Source organism: Lactuca saligna, chromosome 4 (assembly GCF_052625555.1).
Source record: "Lactuca saligna cultivar CGN05327 chromosome 4, ASM5262555v1, whole genome shotgun sequence".
Taxonomy (NCBI): Eukaryota; Viridiplantae; Streptophyta; class Magnoliopsida; order Asterales; family Asteraceae; genus Lactuca; species Lactuca saligna.
Window position 1 is genome coordinate 89,017,261 of NC_136420.1, and position 12,646 is coordinate 89,029,906.

Sequence of the window (12,646 nt, forward strand, 5' to 3'; positions counted from 1 at the left end):
TGATGTGACATGATACAATGATTTTATGATTTATTAATGATTATGAATAAAACCTTTTAGCAAAACCTGCACTTTGATTTTTAAAAATAATGGTTAGAATTTTTTATATTATAGGTTTGGAAAGAAGCATTAGAACTCTAGGAGCAAGAAGTTGTACGCATTAAACCCGACATAGGTATGAAACCCGACATAGGTATGTCAAGTAAATACACAAGAATCCAACATTCTCTCAATCAAAACATTTGAGTAATCCATTTGTTATCATTCAACTTATATTCATTAATGAACAACTTAATCGTTTCTCAAACTAATTTCGATCAATCTTTGAGTTCCTTATTATAGAATTAAATATGCTTAAATTCAACGTTATTGTACAAATCCCAACACAGCGAATTTTATTTAAAACAAATATTGAACATGATTATCCTTTTATAAATCACCAAACTCTTTGTCATGTAGCTAAGAAGTCTCAACAACCCAAAATATAGCATCAAACTTCTTATCATCTATTTTATACTTAAAGGAAAAGTTATTAACATGCTTCACTCTTTCTTTCATCTTATACACAAGATATTGGGCATCGATGACACAAACATGACAGTTAAAGTCACAAGCAAAATTCTTAAAGTCATTGATATTTCTAACATGGTGATTATATCATCCATGTAATCTATAAAATAGCCGATGAGATACTTCAGCACCAACATTCTGAGATGACATCTTAAATATGAAAGCTTTTTAAATATTCTCAAGTTTTCTTTTTATTACAAAGATGCATGTTCTCCTCAGAATACAACTTATGGTTATGTCTTTCCTCAAAATCATATATTTCAAATTGAGTTGACCTAGGAATAACTCCACAATTTATACCAGGTTCAGATCTACATCGATGCATATCAGCTGTCTTTTTGTACCTAGAATTACAATCCAGTGTATCAAATTCAGATGTGTTAGGATCACATTGACAATTACATACAAACTATCTCAATGTAATATATCCATTGATCTTCTTCTTAATTGTTCTTTTAACATCAAATCCATCTTCAACAACATAGTACTATTACAAAGCTTCATGATAATAAGATTGATATCTTGAACACATTAACAACCTTATTCGATCAGGAACATTTGGTATCCAATATATATGACCCCCGAGAGAATGATATTGATTACTATCATCTAAAACTTGCCTACAATATAAACATTTCAAATATAACTACTATGTATACTCATTTATTTCATTAAAGAATAATTATATGACGAATCACAATTAGACAAACCTTTAGGATATTCAATATGATCACGGTCACTTAAAACATTTTCATCGTTAATACTAGATTGAGAATTTGAATTGAAAATGTCACTTTCATTCATCATATAACTATATTTTGAATTTATATCCTCAAAATAACTACCATTGTCACTATGCTTACTTTTATCATGAAAACGGTTACTATCACCTTTTAAGAAGAAAATTCATGGATGAATCGTATGAATTCATTTGTAACTTCCAATAATTGGTTGCAATTTTGCAAAACAAAAATGAAATTAACAACATTTAAAACTATATTTCACTTATTATTACAAAAAATATATAATAAAATATTGATATTATTATATGTATGCATCCAACAATAAACAAAATATAAATGATAACCGTACTACGCTTTGATGTATGAATGTATTCATCTTTTTTTCTCTTCTTTCATTGAGCAATTTCATTACAACCAATCTAACCATAACTAAACATCACATATAAGGCCTAGGATTGGACATCTTTTGACATTGTTGATTACTAATCAAAATATTGATTGGAGATGATAAAACTTCACTTTAAATTGATGGAGACGATATATATATATATATATATATATATATATATATATATATATATATATATATATATATATATATATATATATATATATATATATATATATATAAAAGATCGGGTGATGACTCTTTTTAAAGTAAGGACTCGTAAGAACACCTTAAAAAAATTGAAATTTAAAAAAAAATAAAAATCATAAAATCGAACATATTATAATATCGGAGAGAAAAAAAATTAGAAAAAAGTTGATCATTAAAATTGAAGCATGGATCATTTTTATAATCCATGATTTAATTTTTTTGATCCATAATTCAATTTTAATGATTCAAGTTTTTTTTTTCCACCAAAATGCAGGTGTTGCACCAAACACTGGTGGTTCTTTCTTGTTGTAAGTGAATGCAACGAAAAGAATCGGAAATAACGAATAATGAAACAATTCATTTGTTGACGTGCTCATGATTCTTTTTTCTCCCGGATATAGTGTTATCATCGATTTTATGATTTGTATTTTTTTTTTGGATTTTTTAAAATTTTTTTAAGGTGTCCTCATGACTCCTCACCGAAGATATATATATATATAGAGAGAGAGAGAGAGAGAGAAAGAAAGAGAAAGAGAGAGAGAGCTAGGTTCAAATATTTCTCACATCTATTGTGTGCTAGAATCCACCAATAAAAATTTAGTAAAAATTATATATATATATATATATATATATATATATATATATATATATATATATATATATATATATATATATATATATATATAATGATATCCGTACTTATAATTTATTTTTATGGAAACTAATTAAATCTGTCATTAATGTCAACAATAATATTCTTTCAAAATTAATTCGTATCTAGAAAAATAAGAGTGTATTGTAGGAGAGTGGGTGCTGAAACAAGATACAAACCCATAAATAAAAACTTAGTTGGGAATGCGAATTCATTCTGAAAAAATATTATTGCTCACATTAATAACGAATTTAATTAGTTTCCATAAAAAAAGAATTATAATTAAAGATATCATTTAATATCTATTTTTATTTAATTAAATACTTATTTAATGTTACTAAATTCCTATTATTGCATTGTAGTACACGATAAATGTAAGAAACACATTAATCTAACCTTATATATATATATATATATATATATATATATATATATATATATATATATATATATATATATATATAATAAAAAATAGTTTTATTATCATTTTTACATGTGTCACTATATTATGCCAGATAATTAATGCATATTTTTTACCATGTGTTAACTTATTACGTCTTCTAATTAATGCATGTCATTTGTCGACATATTGATTCTTCATTTCATATTTCAAATTTTAAATTTCTCACTCTAATTAAATTAATAACATTAGAATAAAAATTAAAATAAAATTAATACAAATTATAAAGTGATATAATTTTACATATTTATTTAAATCAATGGTTATAATTTTATATAATTAACAAAGTCTCTTTGTTAACGATTTATTTTAAATAAGTGATTAATAATTTTAAGTTTTTACTATTAATGTTTAATTAATTTTATAACCATATATATATATATATATATATATATATATATATATATATATATATATATATATATATATATATATATATATATATATATATATATATTTTTACTACTTATAAAAGAAATCTAACTATTTCTATAAATAGATTGAATATAATAATATTATTTTTTTAAGACGTACAAACGAGTAAGCTAATATTACAAACAACCATTAATAAAATAATATTAAATTTTAAATTTGTTTTGATTCCTTATATTTCTCAGCAAAATCCTAATTTCATGGTCATTCAAAATTTAAAACCTTTTCATCCTAATACGCTTCAACAAATATCCTTTAAATGTTGCATTTGCAGCTGATTAAAATATCTCATAGCAGACGTGTGTTTGTTCTCTCCACCTTATAAACCCTGCTATAAATCCCACTGCCATGAAGTATTTCCCTTATAAACCCTAATCGTTTTTCTCCCTCTCTTAGACGAAGACAATGTGTTTTCTTTAAGAAAAAAAGTTTGAAAATATTCCAATTTCTCAAAAAAATTTACCCCAAATGCGAAACTGGGTAAAATTTTCCATTTTGCGAAGACTACAGGGATGCGAAATGAAAATTCTGCACTTGTCTTTTTATGACCCCATTTTGCGAAGTTGGACCACTTATATTATTTCTTGAAAAGATCAGGTGCCAAATGCGAAACTCTAAGCTTTCTTCCCCAATTCGCATTTATACATTAAAAACTTCGCATTTTCATTCAAATTCTTCGCATCTTGCATCCATCCGTCTTTGAGTTCATTCGCATTTCATCGCATTAACTGAGAAATTAATCAGTTGTCTCATATTCGCATTTCAGTTGTTTGAGAAACCCAGATACGAACCCAAATGCGAAACCCACTGATTTCAAATGCGAACCAACCAAAAATCATCAACCACGTACTTGTGTCACCAAATGCGAACTGAATATCACCATTAAATTCTCCTCGCATTCCATAGATGCGAACACAATCCAGATCTCCGACTCCAAGCTTGCGAAATCAAAATCAATTAACCTCAAACAAATCGTGAACTTCTTATGCGAACTGTTTTGACCCACAAAACCAAATGCGAACTCAATTGATGTCATATGCGAACTGATTTCATAGATGCGAACACAATTGATTTCATATGCGAATCCACATCCATCGATATGAAACCAATACCAGTTACAAGCAATTAGTAGCAACCATCGATCCTCTAATTTTCAATTACTCAGCCTTCGCTTTTCATACAACCCGTCGACCCTGAAAAATCGATAAACACCAAATGTCTCATTTTTAGATCGATTTTCTGATTAAATGTCATATTTGAAGAATGATCGATTTTCTGATTAAATGACCCCATTTTGCGAAGTTGGACCACTTATATTATTTCTTGAAAAGATCAGGTGCCAAATGCGAAACTCTAAGCTTTCTTCCCCAATTCGCATTTATACATTAAAAACTTCGCATTTTCATTCAAATTCTTCGCATCTTGCATCCATCCGTCTTTGAGTTCATTCGCATTTCATCGCATTAACTGAGAAATTAATCAGTTGTCTCATATTCGCATTTCAGTTGTTTGAGAAACCCAGATACGAAGCCAAATGCGAAACCCACTAATTTCAAATGCGAACCAACCAAAAATCATCAACCACGTACTTGTGTCACCAAATGCGAACTGAATATCACCATTAAATTCTCCTCGCATTCTATAGATGCGAACACAATCCAGATCTCCGACTCCAAGCTTGCGAAATCAAAATCAATTAACCTCAAACAAATCGTGAACTTCTTATGCGAACTGTTTTGACCCACAAAACCAAATGCGAACTCAATTGTTGTCATATGCGAACTGATTTCATAGATGCGAACACAATTGATTTCATATGCGAATCCACATCCATCGATATGAAACCAATATCAGTTACAAGCAATTAGTAGCAACCATCGATCCTCTAATGAGGAAACAGTTTCCTATTCGATTGTGCTTTGCAATGACAATCAATAAAGCTCAGGGACAAACAATTCCATATGTAGGTATCTATCTTCCAGAACCAGTATTCTCGCATGGACAACTTTATGTTGCATTGTCCAGAGGAGTTTCACGTTGCAATACAAAAGTATTAGTAAAGCCTAACGAAAATTCAAAAGGTGATGGGGTTTATACAGCAAATGTGGTGTATAAAGAAGTATTGCACGATTAATATTTTGTGTCGTCTTGACTGGTTGCTTTTTATTGGTTATTTGATGCATGATGTAACAAATAACACCATAGTTTGATTATATTGTCTTCAACATGTACTTTTTTTTAACATAACAATTTTGTAATGGAAACATATCACCGAAAGAACTCACGTGCCCCGCCGCTTTGCGCGGGTAGACGGCTAGTATATATATATATATATATATATATATATATATATATATATATATATATATATATATATATATAAAAGTTAACTTTTCTCTATAAGTTACTGTACAATAAAGGTTGATCTATTATTCACATCAGTTCATTTCTTTTGCTACGTTGTGATTGAGTTACATCATTCAACACATTTAAATTATGAAACTGGTCCCTAAACTATTTCCAAACTATCTCCAAATCCAAATTATTTTCCTTAAACTTTTTAGAATTAGATACTTTGAAGTTTAACGCAAACTTTCTTATGTTTATATGTTATTCAACTTTATTTACTATATATTAACACCTATTGTGGGTTGTCACATTACTTGCAAAAAATAGTCTTTTTTTTTTCCTTCAATTCTGGTCTTATTTTTCACTAGGCAAAAATATTTTATGGACTTATTAATATGTTTTTTACTCTACTTTGAAAAGATATTTAACAGTTGGATTTTATCAGGTATTTTGTTTGTTGTATTTTGTTGATTTGTGAGGGGGACTCGGCGAGTTGGAGCTCAGACTCGCCGAGTAGGAACGCGGATTTGGACGCAGGCTCGCGCCTGGACTCGACGAGTCCAGGATATGGACTCGGCGAGTCAGCGTTGTGTAATGAAACCCTAATTTCTCGGGTTTGAGACTTATTTAAAGGGCCTAATGGCCGTCATTTGTGCTCACCAGCCCCTTGAGTGAAACCCTAATCGAGTGTGAGCATTGGAGTTAAGTAGGAGGCCATTATTGACCTTGGAGGTGCCATTGTTGCAAGGAAAGGAGAAGAGCTAGCCAAGGGAAAGCAAGAAGGAGCCACTTCTGTGGGATTGGAGTCCAAAGCATCACTTTTGTGGTAATAAATCCGAGTTACCTTCTTGTTGTTGTTGTTTATCTAGATTTAGGGTTTGTTGAACCCTTTTATGGCAAGATTTGGTGTTCTTTTGGTCCCTTATGAGGTTGGAACCATAGATCTGGACCCTTAGAGGTCCAGAGTGTCCCTTTACCCAAGCTTTTTGGGAATCAATGGAGGCTTTGGATTGGAATCCTCATGCCTTAGGTCAAAAACGCCATTATTGAGTTATAGGGTGTGTTATGAGCACCAAGATAGGAGCTTTACGTGATGAATCAGTCGAGGGAGGCCAGATCTATAGTTTTTGGAAGCAGATCTGACCTTAGAAGCGAGTTGGAGTGATTGCATGGCATGGACTCGCCGAGTCTGTTCATCCGACTCGACGAGTAGCTTGAAGATTGCCTTGGGACTGCTCAGCGAGTGGTCCAATCGAGTCATGGGTAGACTCAGTGAGTCAGGGTGAGTTGGAGAGGGTTGACGAGTGGACTAAGTCAAACTTGGACTCGCCGAGTTGTCCTTGAGACTCGGCGAGTTGAGTCGGGGTGGCCCCGCGATTCATTCAGGTGAAACTCGTCGAGTAAAGGGGGGGGGGGATACTCGATGTGTAGTAAGAGGATTTCAGAGGGTTGGTGAAAACATCTAGACTCGCCGAGTCACCGTGGGACTCGCCGAGTCCGGTCAGAGTTGGCCGTTGACCGTTGACAGAGTTGACCTGTGTTGACTTCTTATAGTTAGTCAACCTTAGAGATATAAAGTGTTAATTAGAAACATATAACGTTATAGGAGGATTAGAGCTCGGAGGATCGAGCACGAGGGATTTCCAGGATTCGTGAGATACCGAGATACGCGAGGTGAGTCTTCTCACTATACTATATTACCTTGAGTAGGTAACCTGAGTTATGTGATAGAGTATTGTATGCTATGTATGTTATGTGTTGTACTGCATCATTTCTATGTGATTTATGTAGTGCATGTTTATCAGAGCTAGAACCTGAGGGTTCACAGAGTTTGGGTGCACGGACCCACAGAGTCATAGCCTCGAGTGGCTAATATGTGTTATATGTGGTATTTTGGGGAACTCACTAAGCCTTGTGCTTACAGTGTTTGATGTTATTGTTTCAGGTACTAGTGACGACCGCGGGAAGGCGCCGGGTACACATACACTCGGAGTTTTTACATTGTGATCTTGGGATTTTGTATTAACTTATATTGGATAATTAATATGGTTGTTTGGTGAATATTAATCGAAGTATGTTTATAAGAAAATTGAAAAAAAAATGGTTTCGAAATTTACGGTGTTACAATTTGGTATCAGAGCCTTGGTTTGAGGGATTCGGGTACACCTTCGGGAGTATTTGAACTCAAATTGAGGAATTGGAAAGATATTTTCAAAAGAAAACCTAACTTTTCTAAGAGTAAAAGATTTTCTTGAAAAAGAAACAAATTCCAGGAAGAAACGTGTGTACGATCAGTCAGCGCCCGAATGGTGAATTCCCAAAATACCTTTATATTACATGATATTAGTATTGATATGATGTATCTGCATGCTAGAGTAGGCTAGGTGTTGCTAATAGGACTAGAGTGGCCTGATTTGTGATGCCTTAGCCTAGGGAGGGGTGAGCTGCTATGACATGCTGAGAGTGAGTAGGTAGCAGCAAGGGGTTTACGAGAGATCTATTAGAGAGTGGTATACGCATGATAGAGTACTTGGGAATTGGGATCCGAAGAGGAAGGTTTGGGGTGTGTACTGAGACGGTGTGGACAGTAGTATTTGGCCCGTACTACTGAAAGCACCGGGGCAGTACACAATCCAAATAAGAGTCTTGGGATACCAAGAATCAAGGAGGGGTGGATTGTCAAGTGTGGGAATGTTCGAGTAAATTCTAATTTATTGCATGTTGTATTTCAGAGGTTGATCATGGTGAGGACACGTCATATGTCGGAGGATGCCGAAGCTAGTGATGAGGAGATTCGGCAGATCATTCATGAGGAGGTGGCTGCGGTCATCAGAGCTGAGATACCAGAGATGTTCGGGTCTATTAAGACCGCGCTAATTGAGACATTTGACGAGCGTTATGCCGCTCTTTCTGAGGCTGCTATTGCAGCGGCTACCGCAGCGATCGCTGCGGCGAGACCCCAGGGAGGTGATGCGTCACTGTTTTGGGAGTTCAGCAACACCAAACCACCAGAGTTTGATGGTACACAGGATCCGGTGGCAGCTTTGAGGTGGATATCTGATATGGAGGGGTGCTTCTTCACTTGCTCGTCCCCTGAGCATTTGAAGGTTAGGTTCGCGCTGAACCAGCTTCGCTTGGGAGCGAAGGACTGGTGGAAGTTTGTGACGGTGCATTTCACGCCTGCTGAGCTTTCGGCAGTGACCTGGGAGAGGTTCACTACCATGTTCCGAGATGAGTACGTTCCCCAGGTGGAGGGGGAGCGTTTGGCACAAGAGTTTCTGACCCTCAAGCAGGGTACTGAGTCAGTTACAGCGATCACGAGGATGTTTCATGAGAGGGCGATGTTCTGCCCTGAGCACGTGTCCACTGAGCAGGCACGTATGAGCCACTACCTGAGCATTTTGAGACGGGATATTTGGGAGTTCTCTGCGAACTCCTCGTATCGGATATTTGCTGAGCTTCAGGCAAATGCCTGGAAGAGGGAGATTGAGCTTGAGACTTAGGCCAGGGAGGAGGCGGAGTCTCTGGGGAGGGATCGGCGGTCGGCACAGCTTCAGCTGGTAGCCAAGCGGGCCAAGCCCGCTGATCCCAAGCTCGGGAGCCAGAAGGGCCGCACTTGCGGGAGGTGCGGCAAGGGTCACGATGGAGTTTGTCGAGCAGGGTCTTGCTACAAATGTGGCAAGGAGGGGCATATGGCCAACGACTGCCCCAAGGGGTTTGCAGTGTGTTTTCACTGCAACCAGACCGGACACCGGAAGGCGGAGTGTCCGCTGCTGCGTGGAGTGTCTCAGGGATCTGCTCCCGCCGCCATCAGAGCTACAGAGAGTCGGCCCGTGAAGGCCGAGGCACTGAGAGCTCGAGGGAGAGCCTTTCAGCTGACTGCGGAAGAGGTCCGCGCTGCACCCGACGTTGTGGCTGGTACGTTTCCTTTTATATATTTATTTTTGGTGTTGAGACATTATGCTTATATTATGCTATGCATAGGTACCTTCCTTGTGAACTCTGTGCCTGCTTTAGTGTTATTTGACTCGGGTGCGAGTCGGTCTTTTGTATCTTTGGCCTTTAGTCAGCATATCAGTGTTAGTCGTGAGGCATTGAGTCGGCCTCTGCGGGTTTCCATAGCCGCCAACAGAGTGATTTGTGCCACGGAGGTCCTCCGGGGATGTGTGATAGAGATTTTTGGGGTTGAGTTTCCGATCGACCTGGTTCCTATTGCGATGGGTGATGTCTGTGTCATAGTGGGCATGGACTGGTTGAGCCGATTCGGCGCGGTTATCGACTGCGAACGTCAGCTGGTGACCATACAAGATCCTAGTGGGGGAGTTCTTTCGGTATACGGCGAGGGTACACGTTCTGGATCAGCCTTTTGTTCGGCCGCTAGGGCGAGGCGGTGTTTACAGCAGGGTTGTAAGGGTTTTGTGGCGTATGTGATGGATACACGAGTGATCTCCGAGAGACCGAGTTCAGTGGATGAAGTTCCGGTGGTGCGTGAGTTTCCAGATGTTTTTCCCGAAGAATTACCAGGTGTGCCTCCCGTGAGGCAAGTGGAGTTCGGTATCGATTTGGTTCCGGGAGCCGCGCCTATCGCTAAGGTGCCTTATCGCCTTGCACCTCCAGAGATGCAAGAGTTATCCTCGCAGCTTCAGGAGCTGCTGGGGAAGGGGTTTATTCGGCCGAGTAGCTCGCCGTGGGGAGCACCCATTCTGTTTGTGAAGAAGAAGGACGGCTCGCATCGAATGTGTATTGATTACCGAGAATTGAATAAGCTCCGTTACCCATTGCCGAGGATCGACGATTTATTCGATCAGTTGCAGGGAGCATCTTGGTTCTCCAAGATCGATTTGAGGTCGGGCTATCATCAGGTGAGAGTTCGGGACGAGGACGTCCGGAAGACAGCATTCAGGACGCGTTATGGGCATTATGAGTTTGTGGTGATGCCTTTTGGACTCACCAATGCCCCGGCTGTGTTCATGGACCTCATGAACAGGGTATGCAGGCCGATGTTGGATCGGTCGGTGATTGTGTTTATCGATGATATTCTGGTATATTTGAGATCTAGAGAGCAACATGAGGAGCATTTGAGGGAGGTTCTTGGAGTTTTGAGATCGGAGAAACTTTATGCAAAGTTTTCCAAGTGCGATTTCTGGTTGCGGGAGGTCCAGTTTCTGGGGCACCTCGTTAATCAGAAAGGGATATTGGTCGATCCGGCCAAGGTTGACGCGGTGATGAGGTGGGAGGTGCCAAAGTCACCTTCTGAGATCAGGAGCTTCCTTGGGTTGGCAGGGTACTATCGGAGGTTTATCAAGGATTTCTCCAAGATTGCAGTGCCACTCACTAGATTGACCCGGAAGGGTGTTACATTTTTATGGGGTCCCGAGCAGCAGACCTCCTTTGATACGCTTCGCCAAAGGTTGTGTGAAGCTCCGATATTAGCTCTTCCGGAAGGGATGGAAGATTTTGTGGTATTCTGTGATGCATCGATTTTAGGGCTGGGAGCGGTGCTGATGCAGAAGGGACATGTGATAGCATATGCATCGAGGCAGTTGAAGCCTCATGAGACGAGATATCCCACACATGATTTGGAGTTGGGGGCAGTCGTGTTTGCTCTCAAGATTTGGCGGCACTACTTGTATGGGGTTCGTTGTACGATATACACGGACCATAAGAGCTTGAAGTACTTGATGGATCAGCCTAACCTAAATATGCGGCAGAGGAGGTGGTTAGATGTAGTCAAGGATTATGATTGCGAGATCTTGTACCACCCGGGCAAGGCTAATGTGGTAGCCGACACATTGAGTCGCAGGGCGGAGAGTACTCCACTGCGAAATGTATGTTTGAGATTGACCGTGATAGCTCCAGTTCTGGACACCATTCGTGGGGCACAGGCCGAGGCTGCGCATCCGGAGATGCAGAAGAGAGAACGGGTCGTTGGTTTGGTTTCTGAGTTTGTGTCGGATAGTCGAGGGCTTATGACTTATCAGGGCCGGATTTGGGTACCGTTTGTGGGCGGTACGCGTACTACATTGATTGAGGAAGCTCATAGATCGAAATTTTCAATCTATCCCGGGGCTACGAAAATGTATTTGGATTTGAGGAAAGAGTATTGGTGGCCTTGTATGAAGAGGGACGTCGCATGGTTTGTCAAGAGGTGTTTGACCTGTCGAAGGGTGAAGGCCGAGCACCAGAGGCCGCATGGTAAGTTGCAGCCATTGGAGGTTCCCGAGTGGAAGTGGGAACAGATCACTATGGACTTCATCACCAAATTGCCGAGGACTGCCAGAGGGGTTGATGCAATTTGGGTGATTGTGGATAGGTTGACGAAGAGCGCTGACTTTCTTGCCATCAGTGAGAGTTCTTTGGCGGAGAAGTTGGCGGATGTGAGAGAAGTAGTATCTCGGCATGGGGTGCCGATCTCGATTGTTTCGGACCGTGATGTGCGTTTCACTTCCCGATTCTGGAAGAAATTTCATGAGGAGTCGGGTACTAAGCTGCATTTTAGTACCGCATATCACCCCCAGACAGACGGCCAGAGTGAGCGGACGATTCAGACGCTTGAGGACATGCTTCGAGCATGTGTATTGGATTTTGGGGGTAGTTGGGATACGGATTTACCCTTGGCAGAGTTTTCCTACAATAACAGCCATCATTCGAGCACCGGTATGCCGCCCTTTGAGCTGTTGTATGGTAGGAGGTGTCAGACTCCCATTTATTGGGGTGAGGTTGGGCAGAGAGTGATGGGCAGTACAAAGATCGTGATTCAGACGACAGAGCAGATGCAGTAGGTCAGACAGAGGTTATTGACCGCCCAGAGCCAACAAAAGAGTTATGCGGACAGACGCCGG